The sequence below is a fragment of the Gavia stellata genome, chromosome 1 (assembly GCF_030936135.1).
Source record: "Gavia stellata isolate bGavSte3 chromosome 1, bGavSte3.hap2, whole genome shotgun sequence".
Lineage (NCBI taxonomy): Eukaryota > Metazoa > Chordata > Aves > Gaviiformes > Gaviidae > Gavia > Gavia stellata.
In genome coordinates this window covers 2,913,106-2,924,496 of record NC_082594.1, presented here as the reverse complement: position 1 = coordinate 2,924,496, position 11,391 = coordinate 2,913,106, and positions in this window count along the sequence as shown.

Below are 11,391 nucleotides of genomic sequence, written 5' to 3'. Positions count from 1 at the left end.
TGTTTTCTGCTCCCAGAAGTTTCAAGGTTGTATCAAGCTGTTGTATCACTGGTTCTCCAAGCAGTTGTATTGCAATGAGTCCCAGCTCTTTGCTTGTGTTTATTACGACAAGGAAAGACCAATGTTCTGGATTTGTTATGAATGAGTTGGGTCCTTGGAAGAGCTGACCAAGGCTCCGCTGGGTAATAAATATTTATGTCCTGCTTTGCTGTGGATATGTCATTTGCTTTTTATCTTTCTACTTCCTTAAATCAGGAGACAAAAATGCCTACGTATGGAGGGCTTTGAAATCTTCTGTTTAAATTAAAGAGGGATCAGAGATTTCCAGACAGTCAGGAGGAGCCAAGAGAGATGCATCTCCTTGCTCTGTGTAGATAAAATAAAATCTGTGGCTTGTTTTAGGGAAGAGCAGAGCTGCGTCTCTGAAGTACTAAACTAGCTAAGCAGTAGGTGACATGCCTAAATACTGAGCCCCGATCTCTACAGCCTACGTCCTGATAGCCAGGTCGGCCTTATGCATGTGTCGGTCTTGGTTGCCAACAGATAGTTGAATCAAGAGGTAAAACTGAGTGCTGCCAGATAACCTGAAGCCATTCAGGCTCTACAGACCCTATCCAGCCCCCAGGCTGCTCCTTCCACACCCCTGGAAAGCGTTCAGGGCCCCTATCAGCCTCCTCCGATACATTGGAAATTATGAAGAAAGCAACCATGGTCAACATATTTCTTGTCCTTGAGAACTTTGTGGGTCTCCCAGGCTTGGGAAAGGGCTTGCTTTCACCCACGCCTTACTGATGCCCACAGTACGGCCAGGGCAGTGATTCCTCCCCCTCTCTGAGCACTGGATCCAGTTTGGGCTCCTCAGTATCAGGCAGAACATGACAGATGGGAGTGAGCCCAGCGCGGCCACAAAGCTGGTCAGGGCTGGAGCTTGGGCTGTGCAAGGAGAGGCTGAGACCGGGGTGTGTGTAGTGGGAGTGATGGCAAAGAGGGTTTATACAACTGTCTGCAGTGGTTGGACTTGATGATCTTACAGGTCTTTTCCAACCTTAGTGATTCTGTGATTCTGTGATTCCTGGCTGGGGTGGTGGAGAGAAGACAGAGATGGGCTTTCCTCAGGGGTGCCCAGTGATGGGACGAGAGATGACAGCCCAAACTAGGACAAAAGAAATTCTTATAAGATAGAAGGAAGCATGTTTTCCCTGTGAGGGTGGTCAAACACTGGAACAGGAGCCTGAGGGCAGGTGTGAATCTCCATCCTTGGAGACAGTCAAACCTCATCTGGATGTGACAGTGAGCAACCTGATCTTGTCGGCCTTGCTTTGACCAGGGGATTGGAGCAGAGACCCCAGAGACCCCTTCCATCCAAACTCACTGTATGATCTCACCTGGCTTTCAGCATCTAAATGTTCGATGCTGAAGTCCAAGCTGCGTAGCCCAGGATCCCTGCAGAGTCGCAGCAGGGAACACAAACCTCCACAGTGAATTTATCTAACTTATTTCAGCTGTCTAACTCAGAAAGAGGCAAACTGGTCTCTGCAAGTGTTGGGATCTCTCCAAGGAAAACTTGAACCTAGCAGGAGGGGTTGAGGAGCGGGAATTTGAAAGGCCTATTTTGGCCCAGCTTAGCACTTCAGACTGCACCCAAGCCTCAGACAGATACTCATGTCTCTGCAGAAAGGTCTCACCTTGCTTTTTGCCAGTCACATTGTCCTGCTCTCTCCCTTTCCTCTTGCTCTTTCTTCCTGCCACTGTCTACATTCTGGCAAGGGAACTGCAGATGTGGGTGATTGTCCAAAAAGATGCATCCATCAGCTCTGGCACTGCTTTGCAGGTGGGTCCTGGTCTCATGGTGGTCAAGACCATCCTTACTAAAGGGTCTTGCTATTGTTGGAACATCCTTCACAGCTCTTAATAGCCATGGGATCATCTTTGACGACTGGAAAGAAATATAACCAAAACCAAAACCCAACGTCGTGATGGAGGTAGGCTGGTATAAAACCCATCAGGTCAAACTAGGAAGGAGGAATTTAGCTTTCGAACAACTTCACACAGGTCTGGGCTGGAAATGGAGAGGTGAAGAGTCATCCTACTGCACCTGTGGGGGACCACCACACCTTGCAGTGTCCTTCTTCTAGAAAGGAGCCACTTTACATCACGTCTGTCCTTGTAGCATCACAATCCCCATCCTCCCTGCTCTAGGGGGAAGTGATTATATGGGATGGGAAGGATTTCTACTGGGAAATGAGAAGATACACATTTATTCCCAGGCTTTCTGTGTAACTTTCAGCAAGTCATTCAACCTCTCCCTCTCTGGACACAGGTGATGAGTTGCTATTTGAGAGCAATGATAACAGTGGAGAAAACTTCATTGGCCCTTAGATGAACCTTTTCATGACAGGACCTACCCACCAAAAGGCCCATCTAATTTCTCCTGCAGCCTCATATTTCTTGGGTCACTTTTACATTTTCCTTCTCTTGTTCTCTTTGCTGGCTTGGGTTTCAGTTGTGGGAAGGCTAGGGTGGATGCTCTCCTTGGGAGCATCAGAGAGAGGTCATCACTGAGCTGTGATTGCAGTCATAGCAGGGACCTCTGGGACCACCCAGCACTGATTGCTAGCAATCCCTACAAGCCCCACATTAGCACCTCCTGGGAAATTTTACTGCTGCTTAATTTACCTTTATTGCCTAATTCTCACCTCTATGGCTTTTAAACCTCATTTTTCTCAATTTCTTGTAAGTTTCTCAGCATTTCTCCTTATTTCCTAACATGCTCAGGCACTCGCACAGATGTGGCCCCTGATATACCTCCAACTACATTCTCCTTGGCTTTTTTCTTCTTGGGTATTTATAGTCATTTATCCAATCTCCTGTGGCTTGCGTTTAGCCTGGGAACATTAAGTTCCTTTAATCCCTCAATAGATCGTCCTCTGTAATCGCTTTATCAGTGGCCCTTGAGACTCAGTTGATCAATGTCCATCTCTGAGTATGAGGAGGAACCCATAAAGCTCTGACTCACCAAGCTGTAGGCTTTGCAAGTCATCAAGCTTTGCAAGTCATCAAGCTTTGCAATCAGCACAGTGGGGCGCGCCCACGAGACTTCATGAGTGGGGCAGGTTGCACATGGAGACCTGGTCACGCTCCAGGATCAGGGCTGAGAAAGCCTAACACGGAGGACCTGAAGGGACGCGTGCAAGGGACAACACAGTGGCATGTAGGGGAAACCAGGGCACTGCGTAGCTGTCCTGCTTTGCCCTGCCAGGAGAAGCTGGTCATGACTCCTTGTTGAGCCCCTTGTTGAAGCCCCACCACACATAGACCCTAGGGGACTTGGTGCCCCAGCAGATGAGCTAGAAGCTCTCTCCAGATCACTGCTCCTCTCTTCTAATCATAGATAACTCTTTTTTTCTCTAAAGCCTCTCAGTCATTCACATGTACTAGAGCTTCCCACCAACCAAATTTCCCCTCCAGTGGGCAAAATTATCAGAAGGAAACTGAAGGTATCTTTCTGGTAGTTGTCGAGTGGTTTCTCTGAGTCCCATTCCTCCCTGGCCCATCATTCCACCAGCAAATTTAAGTGTATCTCCCCTGTGAGGTCCTCCTTGCTGGGGATCGTCCCATCACACCAAACCTATGTGATACCATGGCACCAAGCTCGATCTTTGTCTGTCCCCAGCTCTGGGTAAAAGAGTACGTGTGAGAGAAGACCACTTCTACCTACTGTGATTATTTTTAATGCAAATTCTTTCAAAATACAGTCTTTCAGATTTTACTGCGTTTTCTACCTGTTGCAAAAGCACTTCTGAAATCTGGCTGTGTTACACCAGTGATGTTCATTACAGAATTTCATGTCCTTTTGAGCACTTGAATTATCAGTCAAGTTCTCCTTTTCATGCACTTGAAATATTCTCTTTATGCAGCACTCCGATATGGATTTTCTTTGGCTTCCATCCCATTTGGCCTTGAGGCACCCTCTCAACATATATGAATCATGAACAAAGCTGACAAGGAAAACAAGAACACCCCAGGCAGATCCTCATTTCCAGCAGTCGTGTGTGATTATAAAATGATTTAAGATGTGAGAGGCCACTAAAAATCCTCTGTACCTTGCCACCCGCAGTGTTGTCATCTTCCGTTGTCCTCGGTGATACATGCTGGGGACAGGAGCGATTCACACAAGCGTCACTGGTACAGAGATAGCACCTGCAAAGCTCTGTGAGTGCCTGGGACAAACCCTGCCATGGCAGGGACACAGAGGCAGAAGTGTCGTTAAAGGTAAATATAAATAGTGCTTTCCTACATCTAACTGAGGTGGTGTTGGGTTGAACACACTCCACTGGGGGTTCTCCTGCTGTGATCCTCATCCAGCTTTGGAGCTGGAGTCTCACCTACCTTTAGCTCATGAAGCTGATGTGCATGGTCCCTCTATAATGGAGGAGAAAGACTTGTAAGGAGATACGGGGCTTATAGCAGCCCCACCTTGTTATGATTTTTTTTTTCATTTTCACTTCATTACAGCTCTTGTGGGTGGTGAACTGTGAGCAATGAGATGAACTGCCATGCCCTTTCTCTCACACTTGCGGGGAGGTCGGTGATTAGCCAGGAGCCAGTTGCCTCCCTTTGAGATGTCTAGCACTGTATATATATTTTTTTTTTCTAAATAAAACCAACTTCACCTCCTATAAGGTCTTGCACTGAGCTTTGCTGCACTGTTCCTATAATGCCATAACATTATTTCCTACAAAAATTGGTGGATACGTATATACGGGGCGGGGAGGGGAAACACGTACAGCCAGCATGTGATGAGATGTCAACTGGTGATCCGAGACAACAAACCGATTCCTCTTCATCATCAGGTCCAGCAGAGGAAAACATAAATCTGGGCAAGCTCTTACAGTGGCAGCATCTGCCAGCATTGTCTAGCCAGTGAGCATGCTCTTCATGTCATCACGAAACGCAGGAGAGACTATCAAACCTGCCCCAGGATGGTCTCCAGTAGTTTAAGTTTGACTGAAAGGCATCCTGGCTTCATCTGAGGATGCCAGGAGAAGAAGATTCACCAGGTCCCCCATTAATCAGCTCCCAAAACATCCCTGTTATCATTGCACGGAGAATGCTTGGAGCTATTCCCTGCCTCCACACCGGGGGATCCCAGCATGGATGGGAACAGGAACCACTGCCTAGGGTCTACCCAAAGTCAATGCTGATTTTGGATGCTGCAAAATATGGGGCTTGCTCTGCTTTGCACCCCACCATAGTGCCCTTTGCATCATGCAAGCTTTTGGGCAGGATGGAGCCCCAGACTGGCACAGTCCCATACTGAGTGACACCCGTGTCCTTCACAGAATCACAGAATCGCTAAGGTTGGAAAAAACCTGTAAGATCATCAAGTCCAACCACCAACCCAACACCACCATGCCCACTAAACCATGTCCCACAGTGCCACGTCCACACGTTCCTTGAACACCTCCAGGGATGGTGACTCCACCACCTCCCTGGGCAGCCTCTGCCAGTGCTTCACCACTCTCTCAGGAAAGAAATTTTTCCTAATATCCAGCCTGAACCTCCCCTGGTGCAACTTGAGGCCATTTCCTCTTGTCCTGTCACTAGTCACTTGGGAGAAGAGACCAACACCCACCTCACCACAACCCCCTTTCAGGTAATTGTAGAGAGCATTGTCTCTTGGGGATCATCTTAGGGATGGTCCTTGGCCATCCCCAAGACCAACGTTGCACCATGTGGCGTCACACTCGGTCATGACCTTTTCCCAGAAGAAGCTGGAGAAGGAGAAAGCTATTCCTGCTTCCTGCACAGCAGCTGTAATTTAAACACAGAGGCATTTTTATTTCTTTAACTCCCATCCTCTCTGAGAGAGGTTTGCAGCCAGCAAATCAATTCAGCTGATTAGAGCTAATGGATTTTACCTGACGTAAGCGATTAAATTATTTCCATAGCTGATTCCTGAAAGTGAATGAGCGGCCATGCTTCAGGATTTATATCTAACTATATATTTCACTGCAGGAGACGCTAAGCAATTTTTTTTTATTCTGCAGCTTCTAACTCCATCCAGGTTGGTCTGGTATCTGCAGAGCTGCAAAGAGTCTCCTGACGCTGCAAAACTTCCCAGAGCAGTTTTGCCCATGTCTTTTCTTACAAAGTAAAAAAGACGGGTGGTGTTTTCGTGTGAGATGAGCCCAGGCTCGTTGCAGATGAGGGAAGCTCAGAGAGAGGTTCAAAATTGCTTCATGCACGTGCAAATCCCCAATCCCCCAATGGGTGCAAGGTGCTGTGCAAAGCCCAGTGGGAAAGGACTGCTGGGTGCAGAGCTGGGACACCCCTTAGCTCCAACACGGGTGCTGTTGCAATGGGCTTGCACCCACCAGGAACACATTAATATATTACCTCTCCATTAAACGAAGGGCAATTAATTGGGCAACACATTGGCAGTTCTCAGACCAAGATGAGTTTTACACCCTCAAAAATCACTGTAGCAGCTTTGAGATAAATTAAATTACAGAGAGTATTTAAAAATAAGCGCATCCTTGAGGTTCAACAGCCGACAAGCTTGATCCCGTTGCAATCTTCTGATCTTCCTCGCAGACCTTGGGTCCCCATCATGGGGTGATGCCTTTCCAGTTTTCCTTGTTGCTTTTCCCATATATACATATTTTTTTATTTCCAAGGGCCATCGGCTGCAAAAAGCTGTTTGCCATCATCCTGTGCGGAAAGCAGCGTGCGTGGAAACACAGGGCTGGGGTCTGGCAGCAGCAGTTTCGGGACGAGTGTCCCACCTTTGCTGCATGACCTGGATGAGCCAATGGTTTCATCTTCTGCAAAAGGCAAGTGCAGTGCAGCAAGAGCCGTGAGCCTTTATAATACCAGTTTTAAAGGTAAAAATGAGCCTAAAGCTTGATTAGCACTTCTGTCACGGGTGCAAAGGAGCACCCACCGTACTTACAAAAGCAATACACCATGCATTGATGCCCCAGAAAACCGTGGCTCTGTCCCAACCTGGGAGATGCTCAGGAGCTTCCTAAATCTTTAATTATAATCACCCCTTTTAATTGCACTGGATGCGATAGCCGGGACGAGGATACAATTCTTGTGGACAAAGCAATGCCTGTGTACAGACACCTCTAGCTGTAATTTATTCATTTTTTTCCCAAAGGCAGCTCTTTCATTCAACCATCCCTACCAGTGCAGGCTCCAATCCCATCTGTAAAATTGGTTTCCACAATTTACCTATAGGTAAGAAGGAAATTAAGCAAATCAAGGCAAAGACAAGTGAAAAAACCCCGACGTCAGGGCCCAAGAGTCAGTCAGGGGATGCAAAGCATTGGATTAAAGAAACAATCCCGGCAGGAGTAATCCTGCTTTTCACTGCACCCCCAGCAGCTGCAGTCGCTGCCCTGCGGGAATTGTTTTTTCTCGTCGTATTTTCTCGTCCGACTCTTCAGTACTGGAGTGCGCGGATGTCAGAGGCAGCGGGATGACCCGTTTCACTGGAGTTCTGTTCCCGATGGAAATGCTGGCGGTGCAGCCATGCTGATAAACACCCGCCGGTGTCAACTCTGGGGTCTTCATGTGGTTACAGCAGAAGGGGGGTGCGGTTGGGCTGAAAATGGACTTTATTGGGTTCAGGGAATAAAGATGCAGGCAGAGAGGGAGGGATGGAGGATGGAGGGATGGAGGGATGGAGAGATGGAGGGGTGGAAGGATGGAGAGATGGAGGGATGGAGGGATGGAGAGATGGAGGGGTGGAGAGATGGAGGGATGGAGGATGGAGGGATGAAGGGATGGAGAGATGGAGGGATGGAGGGATGGAGAGATGGAGAGATGGAGGGATGGAGGGATGGAGAGATGGAAGGATGGAGGGATGGAGAGATAGAGGATGGAGGGATGGAGGATGGAGGAATGGAGGATGGAGGCATGGAGGGGTGGAGGGATGGAGGGACAGAGAGATGGAGGATGGAGGGATGGAGCAACAGAGAGATAGAGAGATGGAGAGATGGAAGGATGGAGGAATGGAGGGGTGGAGGGATGGAGAGATAGAAGATGGAGGGATGGAGGGATGGAGAGGTGGAGGGATGGAGGGATGGAGAGATAGAGGATGGAGGGATGGAGGATGGAGGAATGGAGGATGGAGGCATGGAGGGGTGGAGGGATGGAGGGACAGAGAGATGGAGGATGGAGGGATGGAGCAACAGAGAGATAGAGAGATGGAGAGATGGAAGGATGGAGGAATGGAGGGGTGGAGGGATGGAGAGATAGAAGATGGAGGGATGGAGGGATGGAGAGGTGGAGGGATGGAGAGATAGAGGATGGAGGAATGGAGGATGGAGGAATGGAGGATGGAGGAATGGAGGGACAGGGAGATGGAGAGATGGAGGAATGGAGAGATGGAAGGATGGAGAGATGGAGGGATGGAGATAGAGGATGGAGGGATGGAGGGATGGAGAGATGGAGGATGGAGGGAGGGAGGATGGAGGAATGGAGGTATGGAGGGATGGAGGTTGGAGGGATGGAGGGATGGAGGGACAGAAAGATGGAGGGATGGAGGATGGAGGAATGGAGGGATGTAGGGATGGAGGGACGTAAAGATGGAGGGATAGATGCATGGAGGGATGGAAAGATGGAGGGTGCATGCAAGAATGTATGTGTGCACACACGTGTACACATACACGTGTGCAAGTATGTGTGCATGTGTGTCCATCTGCGCAAGTATGTGTGTGCGTGTGTCTGTATGTCTGTGTATCTGAGGACACATCTGTATGCGGGGGGGTGCACGTGTGTGTGTGCATGCACAAGTGTGTGTTTGTGCACGCACATGAGTGTCTCCGTGTATGCATGTGTATGTCACATGTGTGTGTGCAGGTGTACACGTGAATATGTGTCAACGTGCCTGCTTGTGTTCCCATTTGCACGTGTGAGTGCATGTGTGCGCAAATGTGTGTGAACATATTAGTGTGTGTGTCTGCACATGTGTGTGCATGTGTGTGCATGAATCTGTGTGTGCAGGTGATTGCCCATGCATGAGTGTGAAGGTATGCAGCTTTGCTTGCATGTGTGTGCATGCACATGTGCATGTGTGTGCAGTTGCGTGCATACATTTGCATTCATATGTGTGCCCACATTTGTGCATATAGATGTGCATGTGTGTGTATGTATCCATGTATGTGCATGCGCGTCTTGTGTGTGTATGTGTGCACATGTGTGTGCATGCATGCATGCATGTGGGGGCATACATATGCATGCATATGTGCGCATGTGTGCCTATGTTCATATGTTCATATGCATATGTGCAGCATGTGTGTGCTTGCGTACGCACATTTGTGTGCATATGTGATTGGACATATGTGTGTGCATGTGCACATGTGTGCAGGTGTGTGCACAGGTGTGTGTGCATGCAGATGTGTGCACATGCACGTGCATACATGCCTGTGTGTTTGCACGTGTGCATATGCAGTGTGTGCATGTGTGTGCAAGTCTGAGCACAACTCTGTGTGCATCTGTGTGTGTGGATGGCCATGTCCAGTTGTGCATGTGTTCATGTGTGTGCATGTGTTCATATGTGTGCATGTGCTCATATTTATGTCTGTGTGCATGTCTGCGTGCGTGCATCTGTGCACACATGTGTGCTTGCATATGTGCATGCATGTGTCTGTGCACATATGCACACGTGGGTGCATTTTTATGACTGTGTGCATACATTTGTGCATGTGTGTACAGGTGTGAGCTTTACATGCATGTGTTTGCATGTGCATGTATGTATGCATGCATATGTGTGCATGTCTGTGTGCAGGTGTGTGTACAAGTGTGAGTGTGCATATGCATGTACACATATGTGCGTGTGTGCATGTGTGAACATAAGTTTGTCCATGTGTGTTTGTGTATGCGCATGTGTCTGTGTGCAAATGTGTGTGCATGCATGTGTGGTGTGTGTACCTGTGTGAGTGCATACATGTGTGCATGTGCACACATACGTGTGCGGGTGTGTGCATGCAGATGTGTCTTGCATGTGTGTTTGCATTCATGTGTATGCACATGTGTGTGCAGGGGTGAGTGTGCATATGTGTATGTGAACGTGCATGCGCACATATGTGCACGCATGAGTGTCTGTTCACGTATGCCTTTGCGTGTGTATTGCATATATATGTGTAGATATGTGTGTGTGACCATGTACACGCGTGCTTGTGCAGGTGTGTGCGCATGCATGTATGCGTAGCCACATGCAGGTGCGTGTGCACCTTGAGTGTGCATGCATGTGAATGTGTGTGCACATATGTGTGTGTGGACACATGCCCACGTGTGCTAGCATGCATTTGTGTGCATGTATGTCTGCATGCATGCATCTGCACGTGCCTGTGCATGTGTGTGCGTGCGCACGTATCTGTGTGCATGCATGTCATTGCACATGTGTGTGCATACAGCGCATATCCGCATGTGGGTGCACATGTGTTATTGTGCATGCGTGTGCATGGCTGTGTCCTGTGTGGGTGTGTGCCTCTGTGTGTGACCGTGCATGCGTGTGTGCGTGTGCATGGCCGTGTCTTGTGTGGGTGTGCACCCGTGTGCGTTACCGTGCACATGTGCACGCGTGCATGGCCGTGTCCTGCGTGGGTGTGCGCCTCTGTGTGTGACTGTCACGTGTGTGCGTGGCCGTGTCTTGTGTGGGTGTACCCCTCTGTGTGTGACCGTGCATGCGTGTGCGTGCGTGCATGGGCGTGTCTTGCATGGATGTGCGCCTCCGTGTGTGACCGCGCACGCGTGTGCACGCATGCATGGCCGTGTCCTGCGTGGGTGTGTGCCTCTCTCTGTGACCGCGCACATGTGTGCGTGTGTGCATGGGTGTGTCCTGCGTGGGTGTGCCCCTCTGTGTGTGACCGTGCACGTGTGTGTGCATGGGTGTGTCCCTCTGTGTGTGACCGCGCACACGTGTGCACACATGCATGGCCGTGTCCTGCGTGGGTGTGTGCCTCTTTCTGTGACCGTGCACATGTGTGCGTGCGTGCATGGGCGTGTCCCGCGTGGGTGTGCACCTCTGTGTGTGACCGTGCACATGTGTGCGCGTGCATAGCCGTGTCCCGCGTGGGTGTGCGCCTCCGTGTGTGGCCGCGCACGCGTGTGCGCCCGTGCGCGGCCGTGTCTCGCACGCGCGTGCAGGTGCGCGCGGGCTCCCGGCCCACCCGTGTACCCGCCTGCGCGGGGGCGCGCGTACACATACACGCGTGTGCGCCACTCGCCCCCCCCGCCCCGCCCCAGGCAAGCCCCGCCCCCCTGCGAGGCCACGCCCCTCGGGGCGGGGCCCCGCTCCGCGCCGGCCCCTCCCTCCCGGCGTGCGGCGGCGGGTGCCGGTGCGGCGCGGAGCGGGTGCGCTCCTTGCGCGGGGCCGCC